The sequence below is a fragment of the Pelecanus crispus genome, chromosome 2 (genome assembly GCF_030463565.1).
Source record: "Pelecanus crispus isolate bPelCri1 chromosome 2, bPelCri1.pri, whole genome shotgun sequence".
Lineage (NCBI taxonomy): Eukaryota > Metazoa > Chordata > Aves > Pelecaniformes > Pelecanidae > Pelecanus > Pelecanus crispus.
This window is the reverse complement of record NC_134644.1, coordinates 110,685,709-110,705,676: the sequence shown is the minus strand read 5'-3', so window position 1 is coordinate 110,705,676 and position 19,968 is coordinate 110,685,709.

Sequence of the window (19,968 nt, the reverse complement as noted above, 5' to 3'; positions counted from 1 at the left end):
GTTCGGCTAAATCACTTTTGAAATATTTGGGGTAGACCTACAAAGCTGTAAAGTATTCAGTAAAAATAACATCATCCACAGCTATAGTAATGGTGGTTTCATGGTTTCCTATAAGCTGAAAATATCAGGTTTCAGCTACCAGGAATGAACATTTTCAACTTAAACCAACTTAAACTTGAAACAATCTATCTTACCAAGTCAAATAAAATAGTGTAAATATTTAAGAAAAGAAAACATCTCAACAAGGTTGTAGATTAGAATAATGATCATTTCTGTCACAGCAGTGTGTAGTGCTTATTATAAATTGTTTATTCATTATCTCACTCTCAAAGAATACTGGACAACACTCAACTTGCATGTTGAGATGGTTGACTTTTTACTCAGTTTTCAATTTTCAAATGAATTTTCAAGAAGTTCTCAAATTTCTGGAATCTTTAGTTCATATCTGTTTAAAAAATAATCTCAAGGATATTTATCTCTATTGCAACATTATGCTTTAAAGATTGTATCAGTGGTATCACTGAATAAATGAACGCAGCAAAGGATGTGCAAGAAGATAGTACTTAATGATCATAAATGTTACTGTAATCTCTGGCATTTCCTTGGGTTTCTCTAACTGTCACTAGTAAGATCCTCTGTCATTTGCTGACCCTTTATCCACTCATTGCCCTTTGATTAGAAAAAATGCACAGCTAGTAAGAAGTATTAATTACTCATGCCAAGTGACAGACGGGTCACAGGAGAGAAGTGAAGCAGCAGTTATTTCAAGAACTGAAGCAGTATTCACAGCTTTTGCCTTCAATAAGACACAAACAGCTATCCAGAAAGCTCAGTTTTTTGGGTTTGTTTTTTTTTTTTTTATGGTAATGGTTTCATTTATGTCACAATATTTTCTTAATTCTACTTGTTTTGGCTTGTCAACTTCAGCCTAAATCCAACCATATTAAAATGTATGTTTCTCCTCTTTCCCCACGCCCCAAAAAAAGATGGCTCTAATCTAGCTTTGAATCGTGATCTCTGTCTAAGGAAAAACATTTCCTATTGTGCTATAATCCTCAGTACCACAAATATTTTGAATTTTATTGATCTCTTGGAGAAACTTAATCCATACCCAAGCAGTATTGTGATGAGTTGATAAAGGAGTAATTTTCCACACTCAAAACCTATTCCACATGGTAATATGCATTTGCATTTTTGTTCAAAATACTGGTATGTTGAATTAGAAATTAACAATGGAATTCAATTAGAAATTAAAAATCTCTTCAGAGAAGAAAACATGACCAGATCTTAGACTTAGTGTTATATCATGACATTAAAATCCACCTGAGGGGACTCCACATGAGGAGTTTTAATACAGCACGTTTTATATTTGTGCTTGACTCTGTGCAACTTCTAGTTTTGTTATCAACAGCAACACATCCTGAAGATGGGAGCATAGGAATGGTGTCCTGCCATCATAAGCAGCAACATTATACAGTCTTTTCATAAAGTGAGCAAGCTCCACTAGAAAGTTGACAAATGGGGTTGGTTTTTTTTCATGGATTTTGTTGCTGTTCCCCCACTCCTTTAGAAGGATACTCAGATCTTTATTGCACAGGGCTGAGATGCCTTTCCTATTCCTAAGGGCTGTCCTAGTGGACCTGCAGCTCTGCCATCCACCTTCCACTCGCAGCACTCTGCCCTCTTCTTCTTCTAAAATATTCCAATCCTCTTCTGTGCTGATTTTATCTCTCAACTTTGTGTCATCTGCAAGTTTCATTAGCATGATCCTGCTGTTTGCACCAGTGTCATTAATAGAAAAAGACTGCCTGTAAGACTAAACCTCAAGGAACTCCATGGACAAACCTATCCAGCAAAATCATTGTCCACTCAGCAAAGGTGTTTCCACTCACTAATAATTTGCTTTTGGCAGATATTAGACTGCCCTCAATTTTTAAATAAAGCAGTGAATCCTTTTATGCTAACTGATACAAATAGTTGTGAAGGCTGAGTATTCAAATTATTTGGGTATTCAAGTATTTGAAGATGTCCTGAAATGTTTTGTGCCACCAGAAATTAAACTTTTCAAAATTGAGGACCTTTCTTTGATGAAAAATTCAGGGGCCCTTCTGTTGTACATCATTGTAGCAAGTCAGACTATTTAGGCTGAATGGTTTGCTCATTATATATCCTTTGTAGAATACACCAATATCAACTTTGGGAGAATTGAAGTAATGCATACAAACACATTTTCACACACACAAGTACATGCATGTTTACAAATTACACACAAAAGAAAGTGATTATAAACACATAAAAAAATATATTATCTGGAAGTTAATAATAGACACTGTCTTCACCAACACTGACAATGTAATCCATGTTTCCCTGCCAGCTACCATATTGACAAAATACTTACAAGGATAATAAAAGATTTTCAAAGTACAAGCTTTCCCGAAAAAGTGTATTAAATAGGCATGGGGTGGAAATCTGTATTCTACTTGCACCACTGAGCACTAAAATACAGGTGTTCTTTTTTTTTCCCGAGGTAATTTCTAACCATAAGGCAGCCATTCAGAGAAATTGCATCCCTAGCTCCTTAAGGCTAAGCATCTTTCTACTGTAGAAAATGCTTTCTAATTACACTGGCAAATAAGCAGCCTTCTCAAATTGAATTCCCTGTCACAGTAACATGTGGTGACATTTAGTGATGTTTATTTCTTTGGAGTTTCTTTGTATTGCAAGAACAGTTTAACCTGTACAGGCAAAATATGTTGCTATACATCCGTCCACCTTCAGGTTACCTAAAAAGAAAGCTATTTAGGCCTTATGGGAATTATCTGGGTGCAGTAGAGGTGTTTGTGGGATTTAGGTAAAATCTCTACATACTGGAATATGAGAGTTAACATACCACTTAAAAAAAGACAAAAAAACCCTTAGCCTCTTTATTTGCAAACCCTTGCAAGTAGTGGCCTAATACCAGAGATAATCTCCCAAATCTAAAAATCAAACATGCTTAATTAGAACAGGCCAGAACAGCAGGGGAAAAATCTCTGGAAACATCTACTTTTACATTGATTGCCACTTAAAACAACCAGACACACAAATGCTTAGTATGTGGTGATATCACAGGCAACTACCTTTTATTCTGCATTTTAAATAAAGCAGAGGCTTTGGGAACTATGCACTAATGTTGATTTTAGTGAATACTGCCTTGCTAGAGGTTTGCAATTTTAGAAGAAATTTCTAAAGGAGGACATTTATTCCAGTCAGAGAGCTTCAGAGATTTCATGGTTATTGCACTGAACTTTACATATCATTACTGATATAGAGGTAGGCTATATCCATACTTCAGATAGCATTATAGCATACTGGTACCTTAGACAGTTTAAATGATCTAGTTGAGGTACCAGAAGCAGCCTAACAGCAGCTGCACAGAGCTCTTGCAGCTGCATGAATGTGTACTAATTTACCTTGCTGAGAAGACTTGATAATTTCCTGAAGCTGAACTCTGCACTAGCATGGTTAGCCTGCCTGCTTTTTTAAGTTAGGTGACTAACTTCACAGTGCAGGGAGATACAGTGTAAAAGAAATCACCAGGGCTTGAAAGCTATGAATATGGTCAATGGTCTCACTAGGAGGCATGTTTGCTAGCAGTTATAGCTCATCCATCACTGCAGCAGTGTCCAAAGCATACAACAACATGCAATGCACACTTTTCCTCTGCATTATAATATCATGTAATAATGCATGTGCTCCGCATTATTTCTGTCTTAAAAATGTACCAGTCTGTTGTAGCCTTAGTCTAGATTTCATATTTTTTACTCAATATGAATGGCAGGAATAGGGCTGCAGTAGAGGGTCTCTCAGGACTCAGCAGAAGTATTATGTTTAGTTTCTCTGTTTCCTTCTTCTGTTTTGTCTGTAGCAGTACCTATGATTTCCTTGATTTTTACCACAGGATCTGTTTATCTGATTCTCAGTGCCATTTCAACATTGCTCTCATGAAGTGCTTTCTCTGTCCCATAACATTTGTGTGACAGATGGTGCAAATGACCACCACATCGATGCTAGAATAGTGTGAAATGATGTTGCTTACTGCTTGATGTTTCACCAGCTGGCAACACTGGATGACTAGCAAGGATAAGTCTGGGGAAAAAAAAAAATTCTGTGCCCAGATTTCTCTGATTTTTGGTACTAAATTTTAAGTGTAGCTCCTCTTCACCCTTTTCTAAATGTCATATTCTTATATATTTCTTCTCACCAATGCCCTTGATCTCTAAGGACATTTGCAAAGCAAATCTCTTTCCATTGGAGGTAGCGCTCACCATCTTAGTCATTCTTTTTCCTTAACCAATTTATTATTTAAACTCTTCTATTCTTTGTGGTACAGGCAGGTTTTCAGTGAATGTGTGTGGAATATATTGTTCCACCTAGATGCCTCCAGGTCTCTCAGTAGGTGTTTGGGTTGCTAGCTGTTTTGGTCCACCAAGCATGTCAAGAATTCACTTGCCTGGAACAATGAAGTCTAAATGAAAGAAAATGTAATCTTTATCATCTCTGATCTTCTTCCTAGTATGCACATCCTGACTCTCCCTCTTTTGCATCTTTGAACTAGAATCCAACATAAAAAATATACAGACTTCCAGCTTCAAGATGACTAGATTTTTCTTGTCAGGCTAAGCAATCATTTTCCTATTTCTATTTGTACTGCATGTCTCTACTCATTACATCTTCATCAAATTCCCTTCTCACATGGCCCACAACCCTGCTTGTTTACTGCTCTAAGCTCAACAATTCCCCTGTTTCCTGCTCCATCAAACCTCAGACTGATGGTCTCTCAGGTCATTTTCTTCTGTAATTTCTACCAGACTCCTTTTTCCAAACTGTTGGTGAAAAGACTGATGCCAGGTCTTCTCCTGACTCCTGAACTTTTTACTAAGATGTATTATCGTACTTTTATTTAAAAGATGCTGTTCTTTCTAAGGCATACAAAAGTCTACAACACATAAAGTACCATGCATGTGATAGAACTGGAGAGTTCCTTTTCACTCTGAAAGAAAGACAGTGCCATGCAAGAACATTCCCAATTACTGTCCAGTCTGTTGGTAAATAGAGATTTGAGCAGCAGTATTAAAAAACATAGAAACTTATTTTATAAAACAAACATTGGGTTAATAAAGCAACAAACATTTAGCTTCTGTAAGCCTGAAACCCAGGTGAAACTTCTATTTTCTATGTTAAAGAAGTCTGAGAATGCTTTGCAATGATTTATGACAACTGCCTATTCTCAAATGTAGCTATGAGTAAAACCATCTAAAACACCTACAAAAAGAGAAGAGAAACTAAGCAACACTGAAAGATATTGTATTCTCAGAATCATTCAGCAAAAGATGTCTAAGACTTATTCTCCTTCCCATCCATACAACTAAAATTCTCTCTCAGTTGTCATTTTATGTTCCATTTAATGCAGAAAGTTTTTCTCTGAACAAGATTGGGGTTTTTCTACTACTAACAATTTAGAATTTTGTCTGATAGATCAGATCCCTGATTTGCTGCTTTGACCAGATGTTCCATATCTCTGAATGCTTTTATCACTTTTTTCCTTTTACTGTAATATCAAACTTCTACAACTTGTCTTCAGTTCCACTTCCCTTTTAAACTTTTCCTACAGTAAATGAGAAATACCAGTTTCACTTCTGACTACTCCATGGTAGTAGTCATTACCCTTTTTTTCTGCTTTTTTTTTTTTTTTGTCACTCTTCTCTCTCTTATGCTGACACTAAGCATTTGGAAAATCAGCACCTCCAATTTCATGAAGTCTACCTAAGGAAAAATAATAAAGCTGAAAATGTGCAGCAATGACTACCTGTCATATCCACTACTCTGTAATTTACTTTGTTCTTTCTTTACAATCACCCATCACCCTGTACATGTCTATCTCTTGTGATAAATTCAAGCACAAACTCTCAGGTACTATTTTTTTGTCCTGCATTTGCATGGTAGCTACAACAGTGGGACCATCATCCAAGATTAACACACTTAAATATTACAGAAATACAAGCAATAGTTAACAGAGACATCAGTTTTTTTGAAAGGAAATATTTCAGCTTGTTTTGCATATTGTATATTAACCAAAAGGTGTCTTGTTGGTACAAATTGAAACAGAACTGTTACTGTGATTTGGCAGAGTTACAGAAAATAAACACAGTTGTATTACATATTTAGCCTTAAATCGTGAAAACACATTAACTGCATAGTAAAAAGCAAATGAAAAGTATTTGTCTAAAGTACACACAGAAGGGAAAAGCCATATTATGCAATTTTAATAATTAAGAACAAATAGGTCACCTTCAGAAGGCTCCATTGGCTGTATATTAAGGTTTAAATTCACACTTTGAGGTCAACTAGATAAAATGTGTTGGTGTAGAAAAATATCTTGGTAAGATACAGAGTATTGTACATTCATCTCTAAGGGATTTGCCAGATCCCTTCACCGCACACTCTGTTATGTCCCATTGCTTCAAAAGGACAGACACTCTGTAAAGTCTGCACTTTAAATGCATTCTATTAAGATGGAAAAATTCATATCCTACTGATTTTATACTAGGCCAACAATTGGAAGTAGCAAGATTCCATATAGAATGAAGATAAAAAGGAAAAAGCTTTCTAAAAAGAGATTTTACTTGGAAACTTTACTTTTTAAATGATCCACCTTTTCCTTGTCTTCATCCTAGAGGGAAAACAGTCTTGGTGAAATGTAAAATCTTTTGACTATACTATATGTTTTAAGGACAATGATTGCTATAACCTAAAATATGGAAATATTTTATCATTTATTTCCTCAGACTCTTAGTAGCTTTTTTAATTCTTCACGTTCTATTACTCTTTTAGCAAGCAAGACAACAAAAAAAGTTTGGTCATCAGGAAAGGTTATGAAATAGTAAACAAGAACCTCTGTGACGTAGGAAAGAGAGAAAGATGTTCATGTTCTGTTCCAGCAGTAATGATGCTGATGTTCACATATTGGCTTTTCTATTTTGTCTCTGCTTAACCTTCGTTCTCCCAAGAGGAAAGACACTTGCCACTGACAAATTATTCACATTGTGTCAAATGACACTAATCAAGTAATTTATTAGCATAAGTTTTCAACTGTTCCTCAGAACAACAGCACTAAATAGGCAATTAATTCTCAAGTCATGCTCTGGGTATTAATAGCCGTTGAAATGGAGAAGGACAGTGTAGCAGGAACAATTTGGTCAATTGGGTAAACAACACATATAAACCCAAGTAACATGATTTATTATTTATCTAACATTCAGCTTGATCTGCGTAGTCTGTAGAAAAAAAAAAGGGTTGTGTGAGGATCAGCAAAGAAATACTGCTCCAGGGGAAAGTGAGATTATAAAGATGTGTTATTTGAATAATAAAGAGTTTAGTTTCCTTAGTGCTGCTTCACTTGGTTTCAGACTGATGTTAAGTGGCCAGATTTTCAGAATACTTCTTCATCATTCCTTATCTGTATATCACTGTCAACAATTGCACATTGATAGTCAGTCCTCTTCAAAAATTGTCTTTATGTTCTTACTATGCTGTTTCTTTTGCAAGCTCTTTGTGATGTTCACAGTGGTCGACAGCAAACATCCTTGAAAATCATTCTGTGGGCATGTCTAAAATGAAGATTAAAGCACTGTGTAGTAGTGTGAGTGAGCAAGCTACCACAAATGACACATAAAAAGGAATCTGCCTACAGAATGCCTAAAACCTATTTTTGACCTGAAAAAACACAACACGCAATTTTGATCTCATTCGTTTTCAGAATTATTGAAAAAGCTGATTAACAGTAGTCTTGAAAAACCATACTGTTTCTTCAGCTTTGGTTTATGCTACAAACTACTGGTATATCAGCTATTCCAAGAACAAGTTTGTCAATCTCATATTTGAAACTGCACTTATTCTACCATAAAAAATATCATCAAGCATCAAGTATAAAAATCTTTCTTCACTTCAGTTTCCTTTTCTCACATAAACAAATTGTAAGATTGGGTTTAGGTTTCACATTTGTCACAACTTTTGCAGGGACAAAACTATCATATGAAATGAACAACCTAAATTAATGCATCCACAGCAGAAATTCAGCATGTTTTACCATGCATTGCCAGTAGTACTTTGATTCAGCATTATCCATCATCTTTTATTTCTATGTACACTGTTTTAGACTTTGGTGCAGATCATATTTCCCACAAAATGCCATTCTCTGCAGCTGCCTATGAGCAAAGAACAGCATGCAATCAGACAACTTTGTCACAGTTCCTATTGGCTGACCTTCTCCCTGACTCATCTGGTTAAACTGAGCTTATGTGATTTAATGGTAATGAGATAGTCAGTGACTATAGCAAATGAATGGATGTTCTGCTAATAAGTATAGCTCTGGTCTTGTCACTTGCCCCTGCTAGGCAGAAATCAGGTTGAGAACAACACTTCCAAGTGCTAAACAAGTTTGATTCTATCTCATAATGTTCCAGCTAAGAAAAAATATCTAACTTGCAGTAAAATTATGAAGATATAGCAGGAATCTTTACTTAACAGTATGTTGATCATACTCTGTACTATTAAAGTAATTGAACAGTAAGAAGGATCTGGCATTAGTCTGCAGGTACATTGTATTTTTATTAATAATTACTTCTGGTTTACTTTTAAAAAAGTCCTCCCATATTTCTCTGCATTTGAGAAACACTACTGAAAGTAATGTGTGGGTTTTCTTTTTTCTTTTGATGAGGACATAAATTGCCTAGCTATCCGTAAAAACTCCTGGGCTGCAAGCATACAGAGTATTTACTGAGAATGTCACTGAAAATTAGGGACTTCTCTATTGAATTATTTGCTCAGCTAGTTCTTCAGGTTAAATACGATCATTTTGCTGAAACATTTCTGGAGCTACTAGGCCTCTGCCAGCCATGCATTTTAGTAACATTCAGCTGTCTGAATCATGTTTGAAGCTCTGATATCTCTAAGCTGATGAATACACTTTCTGTCATAAATTGAGAACAGCAGTAGTTAGGAAGTTGTGCTGTTCCCTTGTGTGATATCTTCATCCTGGCTGACAACTGTTTCTCTGTTCTTCTCCTCCTCCCAGGCTAGGAGGAAAATAGATGCTGAGAAAAGATTGGATTCATTCTGTTTCCATCAAGCTGAACAAGTTACTTCTTCCTTCCTTTTTGACATTATATCCTTCCACTAACTGCTCTTCTGCCTGTTTCCCTGGTTCCACTGATACTAATATTGCCTGGAAGAAATTTGAAAAACCCAGGTGAGCAGCAGGCCAGATCTACATTTATCACCTGTAGAGATGCTGTGCATCTTACTCCTCACTCCTGGCATCCTATTTTAAAACTAAGTGCAATTTAATTGTTGTTAATTGAAATTACTTTGAGTATATTTCACACCAACATTTGCCTACTGCTGTGTTGATTGAACAGCTGAGCTGTAATTTTCATTGTTGAAGCTGGTTTTGGAAGAACAGCTATATCTGTGTATGGTAGCTACTGAGTCTATGTTTTTATGTATGTTTAAAATTCAGACAACATTTTGGGGTGCTATAATAACCCTTTAGAAACACATCTAACATGATTACCTGGAGACATACCACAAAGCTGCTGTCAGTTCTCTGTACCATGCAGCAGTTTCTCCCTGTCTATCCAGACATACATACTTGTGTGTTTTCAAGATACAAATGTCCAGTGACACTTTGGACATACTCACAGTTGGTGGGAATCAGCTGATCATTCAGGAACCATTTCCCATTGGTGTCCCAAAAGCAGAAAAGACACAAGTCTCTGCCTCAGCATTAACTGGCAGAATGTCCACCGCTACAACTGTCTCATTCTTCTGCATCACTGTAGGAAAAAGCAGGCAAGGCAGATGTTACCAAAACATCTATGGTAACAGGTGGGGTTTGATGGAAAAGAATTTGTGGCACTCTTCCCTCACACAGAGGCATGAGCTGAGTGGAAGGGTGGATGAGGGCAAGAACCTGAATTTACAATACTTTTCTTCTGATAAGCTAAAAAAATGTGTATATTTCAATGGAACTGTCAGGGAAGCTGAAGAGGAGGCAGAAACACAACAAGGAATACTAGGTTGTGTCTTATCCTTGGAAAAGTTCAGAAAGTTTTAGTCTATTTAGGAATTTCAGACTCATGAAGTTGCACATTATATGTCTACCATGGGGGGAAAAAAAACCCACTAGGGTTCAAGAGCCATTTCTTTCAAATATTTCCACCACATTTTCTTATGCAATCATTCTTTTGGAAACAAAAGAACAAATTTCTGTGCATAGAAATGTCCATTAAAATACTGATGGAAATTGCTAGTATTGAGTATCCATAACACTAATTGTAGTTGATTCATATCAACTCAGGATCTGTGAAAGATAGCTCCCTTCTCCCATTTTCAAAACATTTCCTAATTTTTTTTTTTTTTTTTTTTTTTGGCACGGGGGAGGGTAATAGATATTTGGGGAGAGCAAGAGAAAGGCTTCTATTCTCTTGAGGGAAATAAGTAGACATAAAATACTGCGAAGCCTACCACAACAAATTGCATATTACTTTTGCAGACAAGTAGGACCCCACTCTTATGCAAAAAGGATTTTAAAGTCATCCTTGAGAGGCAAATACCAGTTGTCAGCATTTATGCTGACTTATTAAGCAATTTAGTCATAACAATTCATTATTCAAAAAAACCCTAGACTAATTTATCTTTTTAACATTGTCTGATGATCAGGAGATGTCTGCTAGAGGTGGTACTTGAGGCCTTCACATGCAAGCAATTAATTTTTAAAACCTGCAGTCTAGGGAATGTCACAGATTTTAACACCATTCCTCAACTGAAAACTAGAAAGAGCATCACTGGGCTCAGATATTTTAAAAAGTTATGATCTTTTGCATATATATGCCTGGAGATAGGTTGTGACTTGTGCAGTTAGGAATTACTTAGGCAGGTGAGAATTTTCTCTTTCAGTGCTGACTTGTGAATAAGGGAATGCATAAATCATTATACTTATTTCTGGGTTCACCTATACAGCTCAACAGACCAGCACATGGTGCCTGGTGATGTGACTCTGCATTAGCACTTGAGATGCAACTCTTCAGCTTAGCCCACTCCAGGAAAATTATTAAGGGAGCTTTCCCAGTTGCCAGGACTGCAGTTTTGCCTAGCTCTCACATAGATAATGAATTGGTGGATTAGTACTTGATCAATCACAGACCTTCACTGTGTGCTAAAATTTCTTTTAATGGAGTGGAATAAAAGTATCTAGCAAACAATATTTGGCAGTCCTTTACAATAAATGATAAAATTTTCTTCTGCAGCATCCAATGCAATAATATTATTCAAAATAAAAAGTCCTTATGCTGCTTTTTTAATAAAGATATCTTATTGAGACATTTAACCATCACAAATCTACAAAGGGGATCTCTGCCTTCAATTTTAGAATGTACAGAACTAATTAGACTGATACATCCAAAGCGGATTTTTTGAAAACCTGGGATGGATAATGAAAACAGTTAAGAGATTTATTTTTTGGTTCTCATATCTGCTCTGTGGAAGGATTTATCCATTTTTCGATACGTGTAAAGAACTTCCATTAGTGTTACAGAAAATCCCTAATGTGTCTAGTCATCCTCATTCAGTCACGATGACCACAGAATATTATCACACTTACAGAATCAATGCACTGTATTCTTCCTTTTCCTTCCCCCAATTCATAGTATTAAATCTCATGACAGAGGTAGAAACAGTAAACTTTAGAAAAAAAGATCAAACATCCAGGCTTACATTCCACATGAAAGCACACAGATATCTAGTTCACTTTCTTTTTTTTTCCCCATCATGCATGTATTTCATGTCCAAAAAACTTAGCCTTTGAGCTTTCATCCAGAACCTAAACCTTAAGTTAATAATCCAAATCAATTTGCAAATTCTAAGAAATAAAAAGAAATCCTAGCTAACCCATCACCTCTCTTCCCAAAGATAGCCAGAACATACAGAGGTTGTTTCGTGCCACCACTGCTTAGGTTTCTCACACTAGCAAGGTACGTCAGAGTGGGAGTGAGAGAAGGAAGCGACAGGACAAGACACATCCTCTACTCTCCATTCTCAGGTGCTGCCATATGGTACAGCTCTGTGCCTGTGTGTGTACACGTCTTTCATTCTCTGCTTTCTCCCATGGGCAGTCTTCCATCACCCATCATTGCACTGTATTTAGCACGCTGCCAGTACAATCTGCACCCCTCCATGGGTTTGTTCTGCTTTGGTTATGCAAACCCCAACATCATTGCTTATTTCCTACAGCCCAATATGTTTCCCTGTGCAATTTAGCTTCATTAGAATTACTGTACAGTGTGCAGAAAAAGATCATTTCCCTTTTAAAGTGTCTGCGTAAAACATTACAAATTCAAATTAAGAGTTCATGGCTTAACAAGAGATAACCCTGGCCTTGCTCAATGTAAGGTCAGCAAAGATCTTCCTCTATCGGCAAAAAAATGTTCAGTGAATAAAGATTTTAGAAACAACATCCTTGTTTTAAAAGGGCAATGCAAATGGTTTCAGCATGCACAGTGACATTGCAACATTACCTTTAAATCCAAACACCAAATTGAAAAATACTAAGTACGCCAACATCAAAAGCAGTGGCTCACCAAGTAATAAGAAGAAAGCAGTGTGAAAACTCAGGGAGGCATTTTGTGAATTACATGTCTAGAATAATAATAGTAGTAGTAATAATGATATACATAATGCATATATTAATAGCTCTATACGTATATTCACTTCTATGTAACATATATCTGTATCATGTGTATGTAAAATCAATCATCCTTTATATGTGTTTTTAATATATACTTTTATATATATGCATTTTATATCCATATATGCACATTTATATGTGCATGCATGCATGTATATATGCATGAAAGCTTAATTTTATATGTATACATGAGTTATTTATTGAAACTATATGTATTTTAGAGTTTTATTTTACAAAAGTAAATGATTGGGCAGTGATAGGTGTTGCAAATGGGATAAGCTGGTTACAGTGAAGTGAGGATAGACTGACCTTTTAGAAAAGCCAGCAATGATTTGCACATAGTAATCTCTGCTCTGTATTTTTTCCACCTCACTCTTCTCGCTTTCTCAGCCTTGCTAAATTAGTAAGTCACATTGTGACTGATACACCTAAGAGGAGAGGTCATTTAGTGAAGTCTGGGCCAGCACATCCTGCTTGAACAGTATGCGATATCTTCAAAATCCCTTTCTTTCCTGCAGAGAAAGGAAAAGCTTCATCAGCTTTGCTGTGCCAAATGCATTCTTCTGCAAGTGGTACCTCCAAGAAAAAAAAGTATTGAAAATCTTCTCTCATACAGATGGAGAGCCACCCAAGTTGTACCTTGCTGCACCACAGTGAAACCACAGGCATCTGTCTGCATGACAGCCTTCTGCAGGGATCAGTAGTGGAGCTACATTAATGCTAAGGGCCAAGACATTGCACTAATTCTGTGAAATACATCCTGCAAGGCGACATAGGGGAAGGTGAAGGGCAAGGGAGGTCCGGAGTCACTGAATTGTTTTGCCCAGGGGCTGGAACGACAATATCTGAAAAATCACCAAGCTCCTCTGGGTGAGTGGACAGAATCTGTTGCTGAGCCCTGTATCCAGTATCAGTGGAATTGTGCCAGTGAAAAATGTTTCATCTCCAAAACTGTTCTGGCAAATTAATGTTAAAAATACAATTCCACGTTCACTTCTAGGTAACACAGAAAATAAGTGCAGCTTGGTTTTTTCAGTCTCTATGTCCCATTTTTTGTAGTTTTTTTCTGCTGATTTTAATGCAATTGCCTACTGCTGTCTTTAAAAGCTAACACTTAAGAGAAAAAACTTTTAGCTGGATCTCAGTCAGGCCTCTAGAATTAATCCTTTTCCAATGAAAGAAAATGGGATCCTAGTGCATGCAGTGAACTGCAGGGACAAATATTTGTAGTTAGACGTTTAAGTGCCTAATTTGCTGCTGCTGACAAATGGGCAGACAGATACAGTGTCTAATACCTAGCAATTAAGTTACATTGAAATCAAAAGGAGGTTTGAAACTGACTCCATCAAGACAAAGAACACTTGAAAAGTTGAAGTTTAAAGTACTGGAAGATTGCTCTTAAGGTTTTCTAATATCAATATTTAAAAAAAAAAAGCTTTTAATGTACAGTAGGGACTGAGTAATCGGTAAGCTAAGCACTCTATGGATTTAGTACTCATTCTACAGAAAATTGCAGCATGTACACTGCTAGCCAGAATACAATTACAATTCAGTGTCAATTGCAGTGTTTTTATTATAACACTGCACTACTTTAAAGTGTGCTTTTTAGTTACAAGGTTTTATGTGAATCATTAAGTCTTATACTTAAAAATGTGTATACTTGAGCTATAAAAGATATGGTACATCTTCACTCTTTACAAACTGCAAAAAAATATCATCCTGATACCGATCATTTTGAAGCAGATATAAAGAATGACAGCACCAGTTGGTTTTAGTAGCATGTAGTGCATTCTTCTATAAAGCTATTTTATACAAGTCTGCCTCCTATAAAGCTATTTAATACAAGCCTGCCTCATGCTGGTTTCCATTTCCACTGATGTTCTCTACAGTTCATCTGGTTTTAAAAAGAACAGGAGCCAGATCTATTTTCAGGATACCCAGGGTAAATCGGAGGGATCAGACCTGTCACAGACCACGCTAAGCTCTGAGTAGTTGTTCAGTTTTAGTCTGTAGGCGGCTGTTGACCCTCAACACTCCCCAATGCCCATGCTCCAGGGCTGCTTATTAAGGCAGAAGCTACTGTTTCTGCTATTTGTGATATCCACCAAAACACCCACAATAATAGCCATAACCAGAAATCTGAGGAATTGTAATAAATATACAGTTCTATTTTACAACTCAGTAGCGCTAATGTAAGTGTTCTGTATTTTCAAAGCAATCAGAGACAGAATTTATTAGCAAAACAAACACACAATAGTTTTTTGAGAAATTGGAGAGGGCTTTTGAATCCTGAATGACACCATCTTTTTCTGTTTTATATAAAAATCCTTCAACACAAATGATGTTTTGTTTATTTATATCAGCCTCAGACTCATCAGTTTTAATGGAGTTGTATTTGCCTGCAACAGATAATGGCTTTCTCTTGTTCTACTGTTCTACAGTAGTCTTGCTTCATGCCTCAAAAAAACTCTCGCTGAGTTTCTCTCTTCTTGCTAATACTAAAGGTAACAGCGTTGGATAGATTCAGTAATGAATAGTCAGAAAAGGGTGAATATTCAGACTCAGAATTAAAATGCAGACTCTGTCTTGGCAACGTTGAAGTTGAGAATTGAAAACATTCTAGGGGCAGCAGGGTTAATGAGTCTTATTTACAGAAAACAATTTGAGGGCCTATTAAACTTCTACATCATGTGAAGATGAGCCTTGGCCCAGTAAGTTAATGGACAGGGCTTTCCACAGGCCCAAGATAAATGCCAGGGTATAATTAGCATCCCTGAAACTTAAAGGAACAAGCAGAGAGATGTGGATTTCTTTCAGTGAAATTGAATATCAGACAGACTATCGAAATGTCTGAAGAGAGAATCCCAGAGGTTTAGATGGTTTGAAAAAGGGCTGGGAGGTAAGTTTAGGTTTTTCTAAAGTTCTCTCAGGAAATACCCATACTATTCCATTGTCATACTTCACCTGTTACCTCCTAGTTGTACTAAGAAATGCAGTGAGGAGATGGAGGTCTTGAACAGCCTAAAATTTAAGGCTAGTTCCATTATTTTTCCCTTAATATGTATGTTTTGGTTTTAGTTACAATACTTTGTGTTAGCAGTTTGAAAACCAGGTAGTCTCCAAGTCTTAAAGATTTGGGGTTGATAATATGAAAAATAACATACAAATTATAAGTGCACATCTGTCCATTTACCCACAGTACAAAATGTGAAAGTTGGAAGTTCTTTCTTGAAATCCTGTTCTTGTTCTAGGTTTATAAATTCTCTTAACATAATTAGTAGGTGAATTTTGTGGACCAGATTTTCAAAAGTACTCAGGCATCTAAACATGCAGCTGGGTATCTAGGACTTTTTTCTACTGGCTTTAGGCATGTAAATGCTGCATAAAGTTTGAAACCCTCATTAACAACCTTTGAAAATGCGAACCTGTGTGAAGATTAAATACTTTATTTGAACACAGGAACAAAAATTTCCATCTTCTTAACCAATGACTACTGGACAGCCACATTCTGAGATGCAAAAGAAGGAGGTAGCAGAAAAGGAAGAAAATAAGCAATTCAGATGAACTAGCTGAAACTTTCCTGTATAGCTATACAGTTGAAAGATAAATACTCATTTTTTTTATGCAAGGCATGTTTCCTTGACTATATATGAAAAATGTATCTGTACATTCAGAGAGAAAAGACATAGACAGAAAGTACCTATTATGACAATCTGTCTTAACATAGGTTGTTATAGTTCCAATACACCTATACTGAAATAATTCATGTGATTTTAAGCAAATGGAAAAGTATAAGAGATAAATGCAAGTTATAGCAGTATCAGCCTCCATCTTATACTGAGTTAATTTATCCTGTTCTTTGCGTCTCCACAGATACATTGATATGCGACCTGAGCGAGCTAGTTTCATACCATCTTATTAGCATTCTATATTGCACACACTTCTTTGGCTTCCGTGAAGGCATACTCTCTCAAGTTATGTTGTCAAAAAGATAAAAATTCAGTTTCATCTCTTCCTACCTGAAGTGTGTGTGGTTTCCTGAAATAAAATCCATGTATCTTTTTGCAGACTCCACTGGGGTCTGTGGTTCAAGTCCCATCCTACATCCAGGCTCTATCCTTGAGCTAGCATATCATATATTTTTAGCTGCAACTTGTGCTTCATACCAAGGATATGACAGTAATTAATGGCCACTGGCCTTGGAAGTTACATGTTTGGCAGCAGCTGCATAAGACTCCTTAGCCGTGGTGACTTCCAGTAGTCCATCTCACACATAAACCATAATCACAGACCTCAGATCTACTAAACATACCACTATACCCACTGTGATGTGGTTGAAATTCCAGTCAGAGACATTAAGTAACTTTTCCAGTCACAAAAGCTTAGGTAAGACAAACTTGTAACTGCCTGGTTTGCATACTTCCCACAATGAAGTATTTTCTCTACCAGTCACTAGTCAACTCCAGGCTCTGTGACTTTACCCAGGATTATATTTTCTCTCCTCCCTGATACTACTCATAGCATTTTCCATAGTACACCAGACCTTACGTCAAATCTTCTGCCTCTGTCACAGATCAGTAATTAAGAGCCCACCTCGCATCTACTGTCCCCTCAATCCTCAGTCAAATACTGGCACAGAAACATGAGCACGCCATTTGAGGTAGCATATCCTTTCTGTACACAGCAGGCCTTCCTCTCACAATTTCAACCATGACATTTTTACCTTAGTTTGCATAAATGCAAATTATATTGCAGTTCATTAATTTATCTAGCACTTAAAAACCAAGTCACGGAATTTGTCTCTATAAACCTTTTGCAACCTTGAATTTCAAAACACTGGAAAAATGTTCTATGGAGAGAAGTCCTGGTTTTGTTCTTTGCCTCATATTTACAAGGTATGATTTCATATTCTTTATGTAATAATAACAGCCAACCAATACTTTTCTTTAAAAAAATGAAAAAATTTCACTCAGTCCCTCTGTTTTCTTCCCCCACAATCATCATCATCTTAGACATACACATATATATACACATGAGCTTTTCTGGACTTCTCTTTTCTCAGGCAAAAAATTGAAGGAACATAAAAACTATAGAGAGGAAAAATACATGAACTGGTCAGACATATAATGATATTCGCCTGGCCCCTGGATTTTAGCTGAAGGGACTTCCTGAGCTAGAGGTAGAGTTTTCTGACAAAATCAGAGGAGAAAAGTCCATCCAAACCTATGCAAGTCAATCAGTTCTGGAATCCAGGCAAACATATCAACAAGAAGTTCTACAAATATGGGCTGTGAGAAATGTCGTCTTTTTTTTATTATTATTCCATTCACCAATAATTTATTTTGATGACCCTTAGTTCATAAGTGAGTAAACTTTTGAACAATCATTCTTCATCCAGCTCCCCTATGCCACCAGTAATTTTAAATACTTTCTCATGTCCTCCATATAGTCATGTTTTCCAGCATGAACACTCATTTTTCATGTGTGAGATCTTTCACACCTTCACTAAAACTTGCTTTTTCTGCACCTTCTCCACTATGGTACTTTTAAGGCTGGAAAACAATAGAAAGATCTGAATCTGAAATGTTTGGAAACCAGCAAACATTTGGTGAACTTGTTGTTATTTTCTATTACTTAAAACAGAGCCAAGCATCATTGCTCATGCTCTGGCTTTCCTGGGATAAACGCACTTCAGGGAATCCATTCATGCGTGCATATATATCACAGCTCTGGCTGGAATAAGAACTAGTGCTCTTGTATTCTGGTCTCCTTTTCAGGCTTTAAAATTAAGGCTTGAGCTTTGCAAGTAGGAAGCCCAGTATGTTTCCCGCATTTCAACCTCACAGAATGCCAGAGGATCACATCCTGTGACCACGGCAGCCCAGTGCACCCAATCACCCGTGTGCTGATATTACAAGCTGGCAGCTGCTCCATGTGTTATAGTGGAGAAACAGTCCTTGCTCATGCAAGCATCTGTTGCAAAATACAGGCAGAGGAAACCAAAAGCAAGTCAGTAAATCAAACCAAAGCCTAGAAAATCATCATGGGCAACCTTTAAATTCTCTGTGGCCCAGACAGTTGCAAGCCCATCCATTAAATATCTGAAAATTGCAATTTCTTTGTAAAAATAAGTTAGTTTACATCTGAATAAACAATAGGTGCACACTTAGAAATGAAAGCAAGTTGGGAATAGTCAAACAGAGACATTGCATGCATTTTTCAGCTACTTCTGTTTATTAAACAGCCCTAAATTGTTCCTTTTATACCTAGTATTATATATTTTATTTTTAATTTTTAAATTGATAGAATGAAAAAGTGAATGAACAGCTCTGAATTTTAGATGCTAGTTCAAGTCCTAACTACAGAATCACAAAAAAATACAAAACATCTTATGAGTTAAACAGGTATCCCAGACTAAGGGGATAAATGACATCCAAATTTGAAGTTTTGTTTAAACGTTTCTGTTCCTCCCAAAACCTCTCAATAATCAGAACAGGCTGTTTTGAATAATTAGCAAAACAAGAATCAACCCATCAGTTTTCATATAAATCATCATAACTGATCAAGTCAGTAAGTTACAAGGTCATAAAATGAGAGTGATAAGAGCATGGTTTCTGTTGGAATTAATTTGAACTGTACAAGTTTATATCAGAATATTACTCAGGAGTAATTCAGCCATATGTCCATCAGTATAGAGACACTTGCAAGCTATGACATATTTCAATACCTAAAGTGACCTGAGAAAAGTCCACAACACAAATAGGCAGCATCAGCCTTAATCTCCTTTAAATTTGCTTTACACACTGAAGTGAGCTGGTGTGGAGACCAAAGTCATACTGAAATCAGTGTAAAATCAGTGAAAGCAAGATGAATAATCATGTCCTGTTTTAAACTCTTTGCCCTAACAGCTCCTTCTTCTGTTATGATATGTTAAAGACAATAAAACACTTTTTAAGATAGATTTTAATTTGTCCTTGCCCTGCGCTGCAGGTCGCCCTTCTGTTTTCCTTGTCTTAGAAGTTTTCTTCCTCCCCACCCCTCTCACTTCAGCTTGCACAGCAGGCATGACTAACCCCACTTTTGCTTTGACCTTTAATGATACATTGCAGTGCATTAGTGTTTTGTCTGTGAGGAAGAGTGGAGTAATACTGCTAGTAGCTGCTTTGGTCTTGAAGGAAGAACAA